Source organism: Triticum aestivum, chromosome 6B, assembly GCF_018294505.1.
Source record: "Triticum aestivum cultivar Chinese Spring chromosome 6B, IWGSC CS RefSeq v2.1, whole genome shotgun sequence".
Classification (NCBI taxonomy): Eukaryota; Viridiplantae; Streptophyta; class Magnoliopsida; order Poales; family Poaceae; genus Triticum; species Triticum aestivum.
Window position 1 is genome coordinate 84,858,396 of NC_057810.1, and position 16,261 is coordinate 84,874,656.

General features: G+C 48.1%; 1 pseudogene; it reads right to left on the minus strand.

The window, feature by feature from the left end:
* LOC123138875 (F-box protein At5g03970-like) overlaps positions 1-13,304 on the minus strand; it is a 67,848-nt pseudogene extending 54,544 nt beyond the window's left edge.
* Positions 13,305-16,261: the final 2,957 nt, after the last annotated feature.

Consider the following 16,261-nt stretch of genomic DNA (forward strand, 5'->3'; position numbering starts at 1 on the left):
TGATTTGGTGCAATGTCTTGTCAGTTTCGAGTTGGTGTTCCCACCATCCTTCTTCAACATCATGACACACGTCCTAGTTCACCTGTGCGAAGAGATTAACGTTTTGGGTCCTGTATTTCTACACAATATGTTCCCCTTTGAGAGGTTCATGGGAGTCTTAAAGAAATATGTTCATAACCGTGCTAGGCCAGAAGGAAGCATCTCCAAGGGCCATCAAAATGAGGAGGTCATTGAGTTTTGTATTGACTTTATTCCTGACCTTAAGCCGATTGGTGTTCCTGAATCGCGGCATAAGGGCAGACTGGATGGAAAAGGCACGCTAGGAGGGGAACAAATAATATGTATGGACGGACATTCTCTCACTGAAGCACACTACACACTTCTACAGAATTCCGCCTTGGTGGCTCCGTATATGGATGAACACAAGAATTTGCTACGCTCCAAACACCCGGAGCGGTCTGATGACTGGATTACACGTGAACAAACCAGGAGTTTCGCCAGCTGGTTGCAGACACGTACCGTGCATGACACCTCTATTGAAGATGACCTGTACTTGTTGTCCCAGTTACCATCTTCGAATATAATGACTTCTAAAGGGTACGAGATAAATGGTAATACATTTTACACGATCGCCCAAGATGAGAAGAGCACCAACCAAAACAGTGGTGTCCGCTTTGATGCAGAAACCAAGACGAGAAAGGAAACATATTATGGTTATATACAGGACATATGGGAACTTTACTATCGACGTGGTTTAAAGATCCCTTTGTTTCGGTGCAAATGGGTCAATATGACACGAGGTGGGGTAACGGAAGACCCGCAGTACGGAATGACAACAGTGGATCTCAACAATCTTGCGTATGCAGATGAACCATTCGTCCTAGCCAATGATGTGGCACAGGTTTTCTATGTGAAGGACATGTCTACCAAGCCAAGAAAAAGAAAAGATAAGGAAGCGAATGCATCGTACGATGAGCCAAAGCGGCACATAGTTCTTTCTGGGAAGAGAAACATCGTGGGAGTGGATGACAAGACAGACAAGTCAGAAGATTATGAAAAGTTTGATGAAATTGCTCCATTCGCAGTGAATATTGACCCGAGCATCCCGTTAAATGATGAAGATTTTCCATGGTTACGGCGCAAAGGGACACACGTGAAGAAAAAGTTTCACACCCAAAAATCTGGGATGTGATTGGCTTCACTAGCTATCATCACTTTCTTCTGTGTTTCGCACCGAGAGGGGAATCTCTGTAATAGTTAGGGTAGTTATGTGTTTTGGCATTTGAAACGCAAAGAAATTTTATGTGCAAACAAATTCTTTCATGCCTTTACTGATTTTTAAAGTTAAGTTATTCACAAACTAGTGATTCACACTAATTTCAAATAATTCAAAATTTAAACTATTCAAATTTGAAAACTACGGGCACTAACAGAAAGTTTGTAATTTTTTGTACCTAAAACAAAAATGTTCACAAAGAAACTCTAAATACACAAAAAAACACAAAAATAAATAAAGCAAAAAAGTAATAAAAAAAAGCCCTAACAGAAAGTTTGTAATTTTTTGTACCTAAAACAAAAATGTTCACAAAGAAACTCTAAATACACAAAAAAATAAATAAAGCAAAAAATAAAATAAAAAAAGCCCGCCTACTAGGCCAGAGCGGCCTGCATACGACTAGAAACCCAACCTGTCGTTGGGCCAGGATGCAGGCCCGCAAAGGCCAAGTGGGCCCACAGGGCTGCAAAGAACACGTAGGCCCAGTAAGCCTGCTTTGGAGAGGAGCTCGAGAGAGCGACCGCACGGGGGTTTATAAACCAGTGCGGTCGCCCCTCGGCTAGCGAGGTGGGACTAAACTTGCCGCACCGCACCTGCGCCAGCGCACCCCCTTTAGTACCGGGTCGTGGCACAAACCGGTACTAAAGGGGGGCCTTTAGTACCGGTTTGTGCCACCACCCGGTACTAAAGGGGGTCGCTTCCCGCCGCTTGGCCTGGCCAAAACAGACCTTTAGTACCGGTTGGTGGCTCCAACCGGTACTAAAGGTCCATCCTATATATACAACACTTAAAAAATTTCAGTTTCCTCTGTTTCTTCCCTCTGTTTCCTCTCCCTCTCCGTCGCGCCGCCCTGCCCGATCGACACCGTCCCGTCGACGTGCCGCCCGCCCTCGTCCGACCCGGCCGTCCCGCCCCGTCGCCGCCGCCGTCGTCTCCGTCGCCGCCCCGGGCCCGCCCCCGTCCCGTCGCCGCCCGTCCCTCGCCGCCGTCTCCGTCGCCGCCCCGTCCCGTCGCCGCCCCGTCCCCGTCGCCGCGCCTCGCCGTCGCCGTCGCCCGCTGTGAGCTCTCCCCCTCTAACCTCTCTCCCTCGCCCCCGGCGGCCACCATGGGCGCCGCCCCTCCCGGCCCCGAGCACACACACACACACAAGCGCATGAATTAGTATATAATTTAGATTATTTAGATTATTATTGTTTTAGTTATCAAAACACACACACACACACAAGCATGAATTAGTATATAATAATTTTTAGATTATTGTTGTTTTAGTTATCAAATTTTTTATATGGAACACACACACACATATGTATGAATTAATGCTTTATTTATTACGTATTTGTATGTTTAATTAGTTTAGATTATTTAGATTATTATTTTTTCACTATTATATATGTATGAATGCATGTTAGATGGATATAATTAGTGTTTAATTAGTATGGAAATTTTTTATATAATGTTGTTTTTCAGTTTTTTAATGGATGTATAGAAGTTGTGTTTTCTGTTTTAGTGTTAGATGCTTAATTAGTATGAAATAGTATATAGATTTTTGAAATAGTAGAAATGTTAGAAATTTTAGTTATCAAATCCAATCATTAAAAAAATATTACTTTTTGCGGGCATATAGCTAGTATTTGTTCTCGACGATGCCCGGCCCGCATCCTCGCCGTCGACCCGTCCGCGACGACGTCCAGCCGACCCATGTCCGGGACTGGGCTCCGCCGGGCTGGCACTGGGAGGTGCTGCCTGGAGGGGCGCGCCGCTTGATGAGGAACCCGGCCCCGGGTCCCGTCGTCGACCCTGATCTCGTTTGGTGGCGTTCGCGTGGGCCAGTTTCGGTGCGGAGGGACCCGGCCCCGCCGGAGGTGGTACGTCGCCGTGTCAGGGAGGAGGACGAGCACGTCCATCGCTACATGGTTGCGTTAGAGGGCGGCAGGTTCTCCAATACCTGGCAGTATCTTCGGGGATCTCACTTCAGCTATGATCCTGTGAGGGTTCCTTCTCTTTGGGTGTCCACCGCCCGCGCCGCAGGAACCGCGAGTGTCCTAGATTCTTCTGTAGTATTCGATCTTTAATTAGCTAGCCAGTGATGTACTATTCAATATTATATATTATTCGAGACGATGTATTCGAGATTATATCTATTATTCTAGACGAAGTATTCGAGATTATATCTATTATTCGAGACGATGTAATTTGAATACTAAATTGTTTTATATTTCTTTTGAATTAGTTAAATAAAAGCTATGGCAGACAATACCGACAGAGAGGGAGAACAGACCATGTTCGATATGATACGCGGGCCAGATGATGATCAGAATGAAGAAGATTATGACGGCTCCGAATTTCTAAACAACACCGGAGAGGGTGATATGATATTCGATCGCGACGACCGAATTGATGAAGTCATGAACTACGATTATGACGATGACGAAGAACATGTTGATCCTGAAACAACAAAGACCGGCGAGGTATATATATTTATATAAGCAGGTATCTGGTGATCATCACATGTTTTAAATGACTTGAAGATATATTAACGAATCGATCTTTGTTCTTTCAGCCATCCGGATCGAGCAAATCTTCAGGCAAAAGGACGAAACGAGGCCCGAACAAAAAGTTGAAGGAGGGCGTAAAGTACAATATCGAGGCAGTCAGACCTAATGGCGAACCATTAGCGCCTAAGAAGATTGCGGACAAGTTCGTTCGTCAGTGCGGAGTTCTTGTGAAGGACCAACTCCCGATCTCCCTTCAAGAATGGAGAGAGCCAGCAAAAGACAAAAGACAAAAAGGCAAAGAGGACGCTGCTCCACGTCCAGATGTTACTTTTGTCGACAAGAATCAAAAAGATCTGCTTTGGGATACTCTCATGGAACATTTCACCCTACCAGATCATTTCACAGAAGCAGATGTGCAGAAAGTCAAGGACGCTGCTCTTAGGAAGATGGCGGTTGCATTCAAGAACCACAAGAATCGTGAATGGGACAAGTACGTCAAGGGAGGAAGGAAGACTCCAGTATTCGAGGGAACACTAGAGAACCAACGTGCTCATTGGGACGATTTCGTGAAATTCAAGGATTCGGAATTAGCTAAGGAACGGTCGAGAATAAACAAGAAGAATGCCGAAAAAAAGGATAAGTTCCATAAGCTGGGGCCAGGTGGCTATGCGGTGGCAATGCCTAAGTGGGATAAGTCTGAGAAAGAGATGGAGGATGCAGGTGCCACTCCGGTTACTAAGAGCTGGCCCCCCAGGGTCAGGACTTGGTTCTATGCGCATGGGGGGGAGTTGGACCCGAAGACAGGCAATGTTTCGACGAGGGCAAGTCTGAAGGGAGCCGACGATGCGATACTTGTTGCAATAGAAGAGGCACGATCGGGGGTGTTCCAGCCCAACAGAGAGAACGACGAGCTTACGCGTGCCCTGGGAAATCCTGAACACCCGGGAAGAACACGAGGCAAGGGCGCTATTCCGTGGTATGAGGGGTTTTCAGACTGGAACACCGACTACAGAACCCGTGCGAGAAAGAAGATTGCGGAGGAGAAGAAGAGGAAGATGGAGGAGGAGCAGAGGAAGCGGGACTATGAATGCCTTCAAGGCCTAGAAGCAAGTCAAGCGGAATTGGTAGTCAAATTCCAGCGGCAGCAGGAGCAGATCGACTCACTTACCCAGCAAAGGGGGTCTCAGCAGCTGCAGCAGCTAGCGAATGATCCAGCATTGGATAGCACCGCCCCATCCATGCCGAGAAGCAGCGTGGGTTCCGCCCCGGACGATGCAATGCTGGGTAGATACCCCGTGGATGACATCACGGAGAACACTAGCTGCGAGCTACACGTTAAAATGAAGAACATATCCATGAAGGTGGCGGACGTCGTTGCTTTTACAAATCCCCCCGAGGCAACCTTCCATTGCAACCCGATTCCAGCGGGCTATGCTCGTGTCTTGGTTGATGAGGTGGTGGACCCATATTCGGAGCTAGAGCTTGACTATCCTGGAGGTGACGACGAGCGCTTTCTCGGAGACGCCAAACGTCGTATCATCCTATGGAAAAAGGATTGCATCATCTTCCGAAGGCCACCAACACCACGTCAGCCGACTCCTCGTCGAAGTCCGCCACCGAGTCAGCAGTCTCCCGCTCCTGCAAGTCCACCAAGTCCGGCAAAGTGTCAGGCCACTCCTCCTCCAAGTCCGGCAAAGTGTCAGGCCACTCCTCCTCCTCCAAGTCCGCCACAGCGTCAGACGTCCACTCCTCTTCCAAGTCCGGCACAACCTCAGGCCACTCCTCCTCCAAGTGCGGCACAGATTCAGGCGGCCACTCCTCCTCTTCCAACTCAGCCCCGTCAGCCGTCTCCGCCGCCTCAGCAATCACAGAAGAGACACCCCGCAGCTATGGTGCGTAGCGGTACAAGTCGTGGTAGTACAGGAAGTACAGGCGGAGGCAAGCGATATAAATATGGTCCAAGCCTCACGCCTCTTCTGCAGAGGGCTTATGACAGGTCCGAGGAGGAAATCGCAGCCATATCGAAGTCCGAGGTGGAAGCCCATTTTGCACCGAAACCGCCACTGCCGCCAAGGGAGAAAGTGCCTGAGGAAACTATTGACCACTTCATTCGTATGGCTGAACCACCAGCTCCCAAGCCTATTGAAACAGACTATGAGCGCCACATCAGGAAGTTAAATCGAGCACGTCTACGTAAGGAGGCGAGCTCGGGATCGAGCAAACAAGAAGCAACTGTCAAAAAATGTGGGAAAACCATTCCCCAGCTGGGAGAACAGGCGGCGCAATCGATCCCCTCGCTTGTTGTGCCAACAACACGTGACAGTACGCGCGCCCAATATTATTGTGGGCAAACAGTTTACGTTCCTGAGGTGGGCAATGTGGTAATAACGGAGGAGCATATAATGCAGGCTGAAGTTCTCAAAATCACTGTTGGACAACTCCTCGAGATCGAGCCCATGCCTGTGCTTAGAGAGGATGAAATAAAACGGAAATATGTCCGGGGCCAACCTTTGGTCGAGCCAGACAAGGTCAAGAACCTCCCAACGAGAATGTATGAATTGCATCAATGGTACATGAACATTACCAAGATTTCCGATCGATTGTCCCTCATGGTGAATGTCAAGGAGGAGCATTACTACCATGAGAAAGCTGTGTCCGTTGAGTATTCTGAACTGTTTCAGTTATACAATCAAGACGCACTCGACAAATCTATCGTCAGTTGCTATTGTCTGTAAGTGATTTCTTTCTGTAATTTAAGTCTCAAGCTAGCTGTAGTGATCCTTTTGATCAATCATTACCTGTAATTATCCTCACTATATTCTTTTCTGTGGTATTATATGCAGGATGAAGATGTATGAAATGAGAAAAGGTGGACGCTATGGCATTGGGTTCATTGACCCAAACACTGTTAATGAATACACATGGAAAATAGATGCACGTCATCAAAAGGCCGTAGAAGACAGCATGCTAGAGTTCTTGAAGCGCCTCAAATACAATGAAGATATACTACTTCCTTACAACTTCCAGTGAGTCACACTGTCTTGTACTACAAATTCTCTGTTTTTGCCTACTAGCTAGCTACATGTTTTTGCTTACATATGCCCGCTTAATTAAGACATGCAAACATGTGTGCATGCAGATTTCACTGGGTCTTGTGTATCATTAAAGTTGACGCCGGAAGAGTTGAAATACTGGACTCATTACTCAAAGAAAAAACTGACTGTAACATCTTGTTTGGGATAGTCAACAGGTAATTTCAATCATTATTAACTATATATCTCGGCCTATTTAGTTCGTGATTTCATGATATGAACTATTTAATAACCCCTTAATTCATTTTATTTGTCGGCTGGCAGGGCTTGGGCAAGGTTCATCAGCGTCACGGAAGGCGAATGGAAAGAAAATCTTAACTGGAAAGACCCAAGGTAAGTAATTAAGTAGTACTAGCTAGCTAGCTAGCTGCCATCTCTTTAATTATCATGCTTGATTAATTATTATCTGATCAAATTCCATTCTCGTAAAGGCCCTGAAGCAGGCGCAGGGGATTGATCTGTGTGCATTCTGCGTTTGCGAGAACATTCGCATGATGGCGTCCGAAAGGAGCAGATCTCAAAGACAGGAATGGGTACGCTTGTCAAAACACTATTCACAATTTTTACACCATTATCGATATCTAGTCACACAACTAATACACATGCATATTGATCTTCTTCTTAACAGTTCAGAGAGGTGCGGGCGAAGCTTCTAGAAACGGAGCGCGTAGAAGCACTTCAAGAGGAAATAGCGGGATTTTTGCTCGACCAGGTCATAAATCCGAAGGGAGAATACTATTACCCGCTACCGCCCCCATGAAAACCACTTCCAATTGTCATCGTGCTCCGAAGGCACCAATTAGGCTAATGCCACTGGCTCCGAAGGCAACATGCATATGTAGGAGAAATTGTATATAGCTATACATGTGTGTATGTGTGAATTAATTAATATGATGGTTTGTGAGACATTAATGATATCTATATGCATGATTGGTTCTACTAGAAATTCTATATATATATATATATACAATGTGTAGTATCGTAAAATACCAGCAAACGAAAAAGAATTAAAATGGAAACACAAAATTAAATGAAAAAGAAATCATAAAACTAAAAAAAACCAAACCTTATAGTACCGGTTGGTCTTACCAACCGGTAATAAAGGGCTCCAGCCCCCTGGAGCTGGCTCGTGCCACGTGGTTTCCCTTTAGTACCGGTTCGTGCTGAACCGGTACTAAAGGGGGGGGGGCTTTAGTGCCCACACTTTAGTGCCGGTTATGGAACCGGCACTAAAGGGCCTTACGAACCGGTGCTATTGCCCGGTTCTGCACTAGTGCTATGACGACTCGTATTATGAAGCCCAAGACGACACTTGAAGATGGCGGTTCAGTTAAGGGCCCAAAAGACCAAAGGCGACTTAAGGCCCGTAGAGATAAACCGCCATATGTATGTAACTTGTATTGCAAGGCAGGAATAGAGAGAGACCGAGCCGAACACTGTTTATGAGCTGCCCAGAACTCTGAGAGCCGTTGAGCGTCGACCTCTGTATATAAAGGGACGACCCGGCGGCGGTTCAGGGCGAGTAACATCAGATCGAGAACTAGGTCAAGCGGATTCGCTCCCTGGTAATCGAGACATAAGCAATCCAACTCAAAATTGGATCATAGGCTTTTACCTTCACCGTAAGGGGCCGAACCAGTATAAACCTCGTGTCCTTTGTCCCGATTAACCCGTTTAAGCTTCCTAGTTGCGATGGCTCCACGACTAAGTCCTTTCACTTGGACATCTGACGTGACAATTCCATGACACTAAGGGCATGTGTAGCAGACCTCCAAAAGCTATTTCATGGGAAATGTTTTTGATTACGAGATTGAGCATCGTCTACCAGATCCGTTAAAAACTAGATCACTCCCATGAAGCTGCATATATGTTGATGTTGATAGAAGATTGAATTCGGTTTGACATAGTAGGGTATCTTTAGCATATCCCTAAAAGAGATATTTGAGGGGAAATGTTTTGTTTAGGGGATTAAGCATTACTACCATGAACTAACACCTTTAGTTCCTCGAATATAACCTTTTCCCCTACCCCCCCCCCCACCACCACCAAAAGTAGCCCAAATATGCTGTAGAGTGGGTTGTTCTTAGTAAAATAGGGACATGCCGCGATGCTTCCCGCTCGTCCGCCACTTTCCAGCCCCTACCTTGACGCCACCACCGCTCGTCCCATTTTTGGCTGTTCTCGGCCCCGATGACCAGCGAAATGGACCATCCCCATCCCCACCACACCCCTTGTCTATGGATGGCAATGAGGCCCCCTTCCCCACGAACCCATGGGAAATTCATCTATTAGGTGATGGGTAGGGGTATACTTTAAACCCGCAGTCTAACAAGGGGATGTATCCCATCCGCGTTCCCCGTTATGCCCCGTTATAAGGTCATGTGTATGACAGCCTTTTATATATATAATATTGTAATATTTTGTATCCTCAAAGAAATATTGTAACATTTTCTCAGGCATTGTAACTTTTAGTAAAATTTAGTCTATGAAAGTTATGTACTATGTGTTACAGAACCTAATTATTCTTACATGGCCAAATGATAATATCATGTTGTCAAAATCTTGCGGTGATCTTGTCCAGTGACAGAAAGGACAATGGAACATATATATTTGTACTATAGATACTAAGAATAAAACGACCGGGCTTGACCATATAAATTGACCTTATTTTGTTTATATTATATCATCTTACTTAATGCTTTGCTCTCTTTACATGAACTTACTTTGAGATGCAAGAAGGATAGCGGTCTTGGGGTGGAGTAATAGTACTAGATGTAGTTGGATTAATGGTCTACTTGTCACGGACGTAATGCCTATATAACGATTATGCCTTGGATGATCTTCATAACTATGTGCAATTCTGTCAATTGCCTAATAGTAATTTGTTTACCCATTCTATATGATGCTTTCGGGAGAGATTTCTCTAATGAACCTATGGTCCCCGGGTCTATTCTCTATATATGTAGAAGTTCCTACAATTTCTATCTATTTGCTATCATTATTCTAGTTACTACTATCCTTCACTCTCTTTACTATTATTCGCTTTTAACATTGTGGCTAGCAAAAATAAGGAGAGTGACAGCCACCTTGCTGTTGTTGGATGTAAGTAATTATTTTGTTTGTGTGCAGGTACTGCTAATGTTGTACGTGTGTTGCCTCCTACTGGTTCGATAAAGCTTGGTTCTTAACTGAGGGAAATACTTTCTGCTGCCGTGCTACATCATCATCCTCTTTGGGGAAATCCAACAACTCTTATTTTTATTTTTTTAGAAAAGGAGTGTGACCCCCGGGCCTCTGCATCTGGGCGATGCATGCGGCCACTTTATTAATTATTCTCACAAGACCTAACAAAGTCATACACCAGTAAGACTGAAGCCATCGTCTAAGCAACAACTGTCGCTACACCTATCCAGTTGATGAAGGGGCGCTGATAGTCTGGGGCTAATACCAAACAGACATCGTAGCTAAACCTAAACATCTAAGACCTGAAGTCCCAATCAGGACGCCTGCCTGGTATGGGGCACCTACCAGTCTGGCGCACTCCTCAACTAGGATGCCTGCCGGGTATGGGGCCGCCGCAGCCACCTGCCACGAGTCCATCTTCAGAGTTGTACTGTTGCATCTACCGTGCTAGGTCTCTCAGCCATCGACACCACCACGACGCCAGACAACGTCGTCCTCCTGCGCGAGTCCATCCTCCCACACCGAACTCCGAATCTGCACTGCGCCACGCCGTCCAGATCCGTCGCCATCAATGTATGGATGAAGCACCGCTCCACCAAAGAAGCCGTCTGCTGGTACCGCGAAGCCGAGTGCACCTCCAAGAATGCCGCCCCCAAGGGGGTTACGACACATGATTGCCGCCAACATCCGATCAGCTGATCTAGGGTTTCCCGCGGAGGTATTGAGTGGAGTTGGGAGCTTCACCTTGATGATGCCTTCATGAAGGAAACGATGATAAGGGCATCATCATCACCGTCTCCGGCCATCGACCGAAGATCAGGTTTTCACCCGGATCCGTCCTAAAAAATCCACCCAACAACCTGTGCACCCTCTCGACCGCCTTCAAAGCCCCAGATCCAGCCGCCTAGATCCGGCGACCAACCGCAGCAACAGTGCCACCGTGGGACCCCTTGCGCACCGGCCACTGCCGGAGTGTGCCACCACTGGAGCCTAGGAGAAGGGCTCCCACCCCGCCTCGCCAAGCCACGAGAGCCGCCGAGAAGGATCCTGCGCGCTCGTCGCCGTCTCTGATCTGAACCAATCCATAGCAGATCACCGTCACATATCCGCCTTGGACAGGGACTGCACCACGCCATGCTACCGCAGGAAGCCCGAGCTTCACCGCCCGGAGTCCAGACAGAACTTCGCCACTGCCACCAGCCAAGTTCCGCCGTCGTCGACCGGCCAAGCCGCCGGTCACTGCATGACCATGCGAGCATAGCCAGCCGGCTGACCAACTCCGAGAAGAAGGCCACCACCACCAAGCCTAGGGCTGGCGCCCCAGACATCCTCGTGTTGCAGATCAAGTCCAGGAGCAGTGCCCCGCCGACGGTGATTGAGATCGATAGCACAATGAATTAGCCCGGCATGAGTCAAGGCCAGATCCGCCGTTGCTGGTGCCGTCCTCCCCCGCCGCCGCCGCACCACTTCCATGTCGCCGCCGATCTGCGCCACCATCGCCGATCTGGCCGGAGAGGAGCGCCGCCTCCCAACCAGATCGAGATCCGAGGAGAAACCGTCGCTGCCGCCACGCCACAAGGGCTTTGCCCTGTGACGCCCCGGGCGACGGCGGCGAAGGGGAGCGGAGGAGGGGCGAGGCTGTAGGAGGAGGGCGGGGGCTCCCCGGTGTGGGGCGGCGCCGCCGCACGGGGGAGGGACGGGAGGAACGGGAGGAGGGATGGGACGGACGGGCTTTGCTAATCGGCCTGGAAGTTGACCACAATAGCGGACGGGCTTTGCAAAGATGGTAACAGGACGAACAACTCTTATGGTAGTAACAACCGCCAATATCGGGTTAAATCGGCAGATCTCGGGTAGGCCCCCCCGAGCTGGTGATCTTAGCAAGATGGTAACAGGACGAACAAGGGACACAACTTTTATCCAGGTTCGGGCCCTCTCGAAGAGGTACAACCGTATGTCATGCTTCTGTTGTACTGATTCTATTGGATTACAAGGTACTTGATGATTTACCTCGAGATAATATGTGAATGTCTGATTCTCTACCCTACAAGCTAAACCCCCAGGCTTACATAGGGACCAGGGATTCTTAGGGTTTATATAACGTCGATTACATCTAGAGATAAACATGTTGATAATACAAATGTAACTTGTAGTATGCGCCAAGTCTTCGGAAGATTCCATCTTAAATTTTAAGCACGTAGAAAGACATGACAGTCTTAGCCCACTTGATGATGATCCAGGGGTCCACAGCCCGACCCACTACAAAGGGGCCGACGTGGTAAGCACCCCTAACGAGGACACCGTCATCGAGGCCTAGCAAATCTCGTAGAATGTCAACCTCAAGCACTAGAAAGTGTATTTTAAGGCTTCGTGACCGTTTAAGGCCTAGGAGCCAGAATTGTCCTTATATATCCAAGAGGGGACCAGATGAGGTACTCAGGTACGTACTCTAGGGCATGTCCTGTTCACTACCAGGGCATGTTTTTCTATTTCCTTTGGTGTTGGACGGCCATTCGGTTAGCTGACTAATATTTCGACTTCAGTTTTTTATGAGTTGGCTTATAAGAAACAAAAAATTCTTAACTTTCCTCACAAAAGTATAGATAAACGAAATTAGTTTTTCTTGTCGATACTCGATAGACCAAATCAAAGCCAAATGATTTTATGTTATAACATCCACAGAAGTGATATGCGCACGGAAGCAAAATAACCCCTTTCATTAGTATATTGCTGCCACAATTAATCACAGAAGTGATATGAATATATGATCCATCAATCGATGAACTCTTCAAATCTTGGAAGTTCTAATCATGGTTACATTTCTTGTTGCAGTTGTGGTTTTGTGGACATACGTACGCCACTCTTATCGATTTGCTGCTACATTCATGTCCGTTCAACTACATACGAACGATCATGGTCGAGCAGCTTTTCCGATCATTTCCTTCTTTTATTAACACCAAACTCCTAGTAGCAGCCACGATCGCATTCGCCGTCTGCAAATAGCAAAATCATAAGAAGAATAACACAGGTTCCAATGCTTTTCCATGGAAAAACTAAACAAGCGGAACAAATTGTCAGTTAACAGCTGCTGAAGTTTCAGTTTCGACAGAAATAGGTGTTTGGTTTTTCTTTGTCTGTTTGTTTTTCGACAGTAGTTTGCTTTCTTCTGAGATAAGCCGAGCTGCGACTCGGACGTAGTTTGTTAGCTGAACCTGCGGCTCTGACCTGATCGTGGGATGGCACGAAGGAGATGGTCATAGCCGCATCACGGGCAACGCGCGGGGAGCGCTGGGATGGCAGCACTCACGACCCGGACGTGGCCTAGTTTTCCGTTTTCTGTTAGCTATGTAATCGCTGAAATAAGAAGAGAAATAGAGATCAGAAAAGCTGCAAGTTTTGCACGCAGCACAAAAAACATCTTGGTCTTCCTCTCTCGTGTGAGCTCGAGCGTTTAGGTCTGATAAGTGGCATCAGAGCCTCGTTGCTAGGTCCTGTGATGGCAGCTGATGATGGCAAGAAGAAGGCAGGGGATGCCGACACCGACCACAGCAGCAAAGGCTTGCCAAAAGCCGCAGCCGGCCAAGGGCGCGAGCTGGCGGTGGCGAGGCAGTTCGCTCCGGTCGTGTCGGGTCACGCCAACGTGCCACCATTGACCCGCACGATCTACGCTGAGTGGAGCCTTCTCATGGAGGTCGGGATGCAGGCGAGAGGGATGTGGCGCGCGATCCTGGGCGCGGAGGATCTCGACGATGAGTACGGGTACCGCAACGACAAGGCCGCGATGGAGTTCATCCTCCGATTGGTGCCGCCTGAGATGCTGCCCATCCCAGCGCTCCCCGGTCGAGAATTAGCTAAGGAACGGTCGAGAATAAACAAGAAGAATGCCGAAAAAAAGGATAAGTTCCATAAGCTGGGGCCAGGTGGCTATGCGGTGGCAATGCCTAAGTGGGATAAGTCTGAGAAAGAGATGGAGGATGCAGGTGCCACTCCGGTTACTAAGAGCTGGCCCCCCCAGGGTCAGGATTTGGTTCTATGCGCATGGGGGAGTTGGACATGAAGACATGCAATGTTTCGACGAGGGCAAGTCTGAAGGGAACCGACGATGCGATACTTATTGCAATAGAAGAGGCACGATCGGGGGTGTTCGAGCCCAACAGAGAGAACGACGAGCTTACGCGTGCCCTGGGAAATCCTGAACACCCGGGAAGAATACGAGGCAAGGGCGCTATTCCGTGGTATGAGGGGTTTTTAGACTGGAACACCGACTACAGAACCCGTGCAAGAAAGAAGATTGCGGAGGAGAAGAAGAGGAAGATGAAGGAGAAGAAGAGGAAGCGGGACTATGAACGCCTTCAAGGCCTAGAAGCAAGTCAAGCGGAATTGGTAGTCAAATTCCAGCGGCAGCAGGAGCAGATCGACTCACTTACCCAGCAAAGGGGGTCTCAGCAGCTGCAGCAGCTAGCGAATGATCCAGCATTGGATAGCACCGCCCCATCCATGCCGAGAAGCAGCGTGAGTTCCGCCCCGAACGACGCAATGCTAGGTAGATACCCCGTGGATGACATCACGGAGAACACTAGCTGCGAGCTACACGTCAAAATGAAGAACATATCCATGAAGGTGGCGGAAGCCGTTGCTTTTACAAATCCCCCCGAGGCAACCTTCCATTGCAACCCGATTCCAGCGGGCTATGCTCGTGTCTTGGTTGATGAGGAGGTGGACCCATATTCGGAGCTAGAGCTTGACTATCCTGGAGGTGACGACGAGCGCTTTCTCGGAGACGCCAAACATCGTATCATCCTATGGAAAAAGGATTGCATCATCTTTCGAAGGCCACCGACACCGCGTCAGCCGACTCCTCGTCGAAGTCCGCCACCGAGTCAGCAGTCTCCCGCTCCTGCAAGTCCACCAAGTCCGGCAAAGTGTCAGGCCACTCCTCCTCCTCCAAGTCCGCCACAGCGTCAGACGTCCACTCCTCCTCCAAGTCCGGCACAGCTTCAGGCGGCCACTCCTCCTCGTCCAACTCAGCCCCGTCAGCTGTCTCCGCCACCTCAGCAATCACAGAAGAGACACCCCGCAGCTATGGTGCGTAGCGGTACGAGTCGAGGTAGTACAGGAAGTACAGGCGGAGGCAAGCGATATAAATATGGTCCAAGCCTCACGCCTCTTCCGCAGAGGGCTTATGACAGGTCCGAGGAGGAAATCGCAGCCATATCGAAGTCCGAGGTGGAAGCCCATTTTGCACCAAAACTACCACCGCCGCCAAGGGAGAAAGTGCCTGAGGAAACGATTGACCACTTCATTCGTATGGCTCAACCACCAGCTCCCAAGCCTGTTGACACAGACTATGAGCGCCACATCAGGAAGTTAAATCGAGCACGTCTACGTAAGGAGGCGAGCTCGGGATCGAGCAAACAAGAAGCAGCTGTCAAAAAATACGGGAAAACCATCCCCCAGCTGGGAGAACAGGCGGCGCAATCGATCCCCTCGCTTGTTGTGCCAACAACACGTGACAGTACGCGCGCCCAATATTATTGTGGGCAAATAGTTTACGTTCCTGAGGTGGGCAATGTGGTAATAACGGAGGAGCATATAATGCAGGCTGAAGTTCTCAAAATCACTGTTGGACAACTCCTCGAGATCGAGCCCATGCCTGTGCTTAGAGAGGATGAAATAAAACGGAAATATGTTCGGGGCCAACCTTTGGTCGAGCCAGACAAGGTCAAGAACCTCCCAACAAGAATGTATGAATTACATGAATGGTACATGAACATTACCAAGATTTCCGATCGATTGTCCCTCATGGTGAATGTCAAGAAGGAGCATTACTACCATGACAAAGCTGTGCCCGTTGAGTATTCTGAACTGTTTCAGTTATACAATCAAGACGCACTCGACAAATCTATCGTCAGTTGCTATTGTCTGTAAGTGATTTCTTTCTGTAATTTAAGTCTCAAGCTAGCTGTAGTGATCCTTTTGATCAATCATTACCTGTAATTATCCTCACTATATTCTTTTCTGTGGTATTATATGCAGGATGAAGATGTATGAAATGAGAAAAGGTGGACGCTATGGCATTGGGTTCATTGACCCAAACACCGTTAATGAATACACATGGAAAATAGATGCACGTCATGAAAAGGCCGTAGAGGACAGCATGCTAGAGTTCTTGAAGCGCCTCAAATACAATGAAGATATACTACTTCCTTACAACT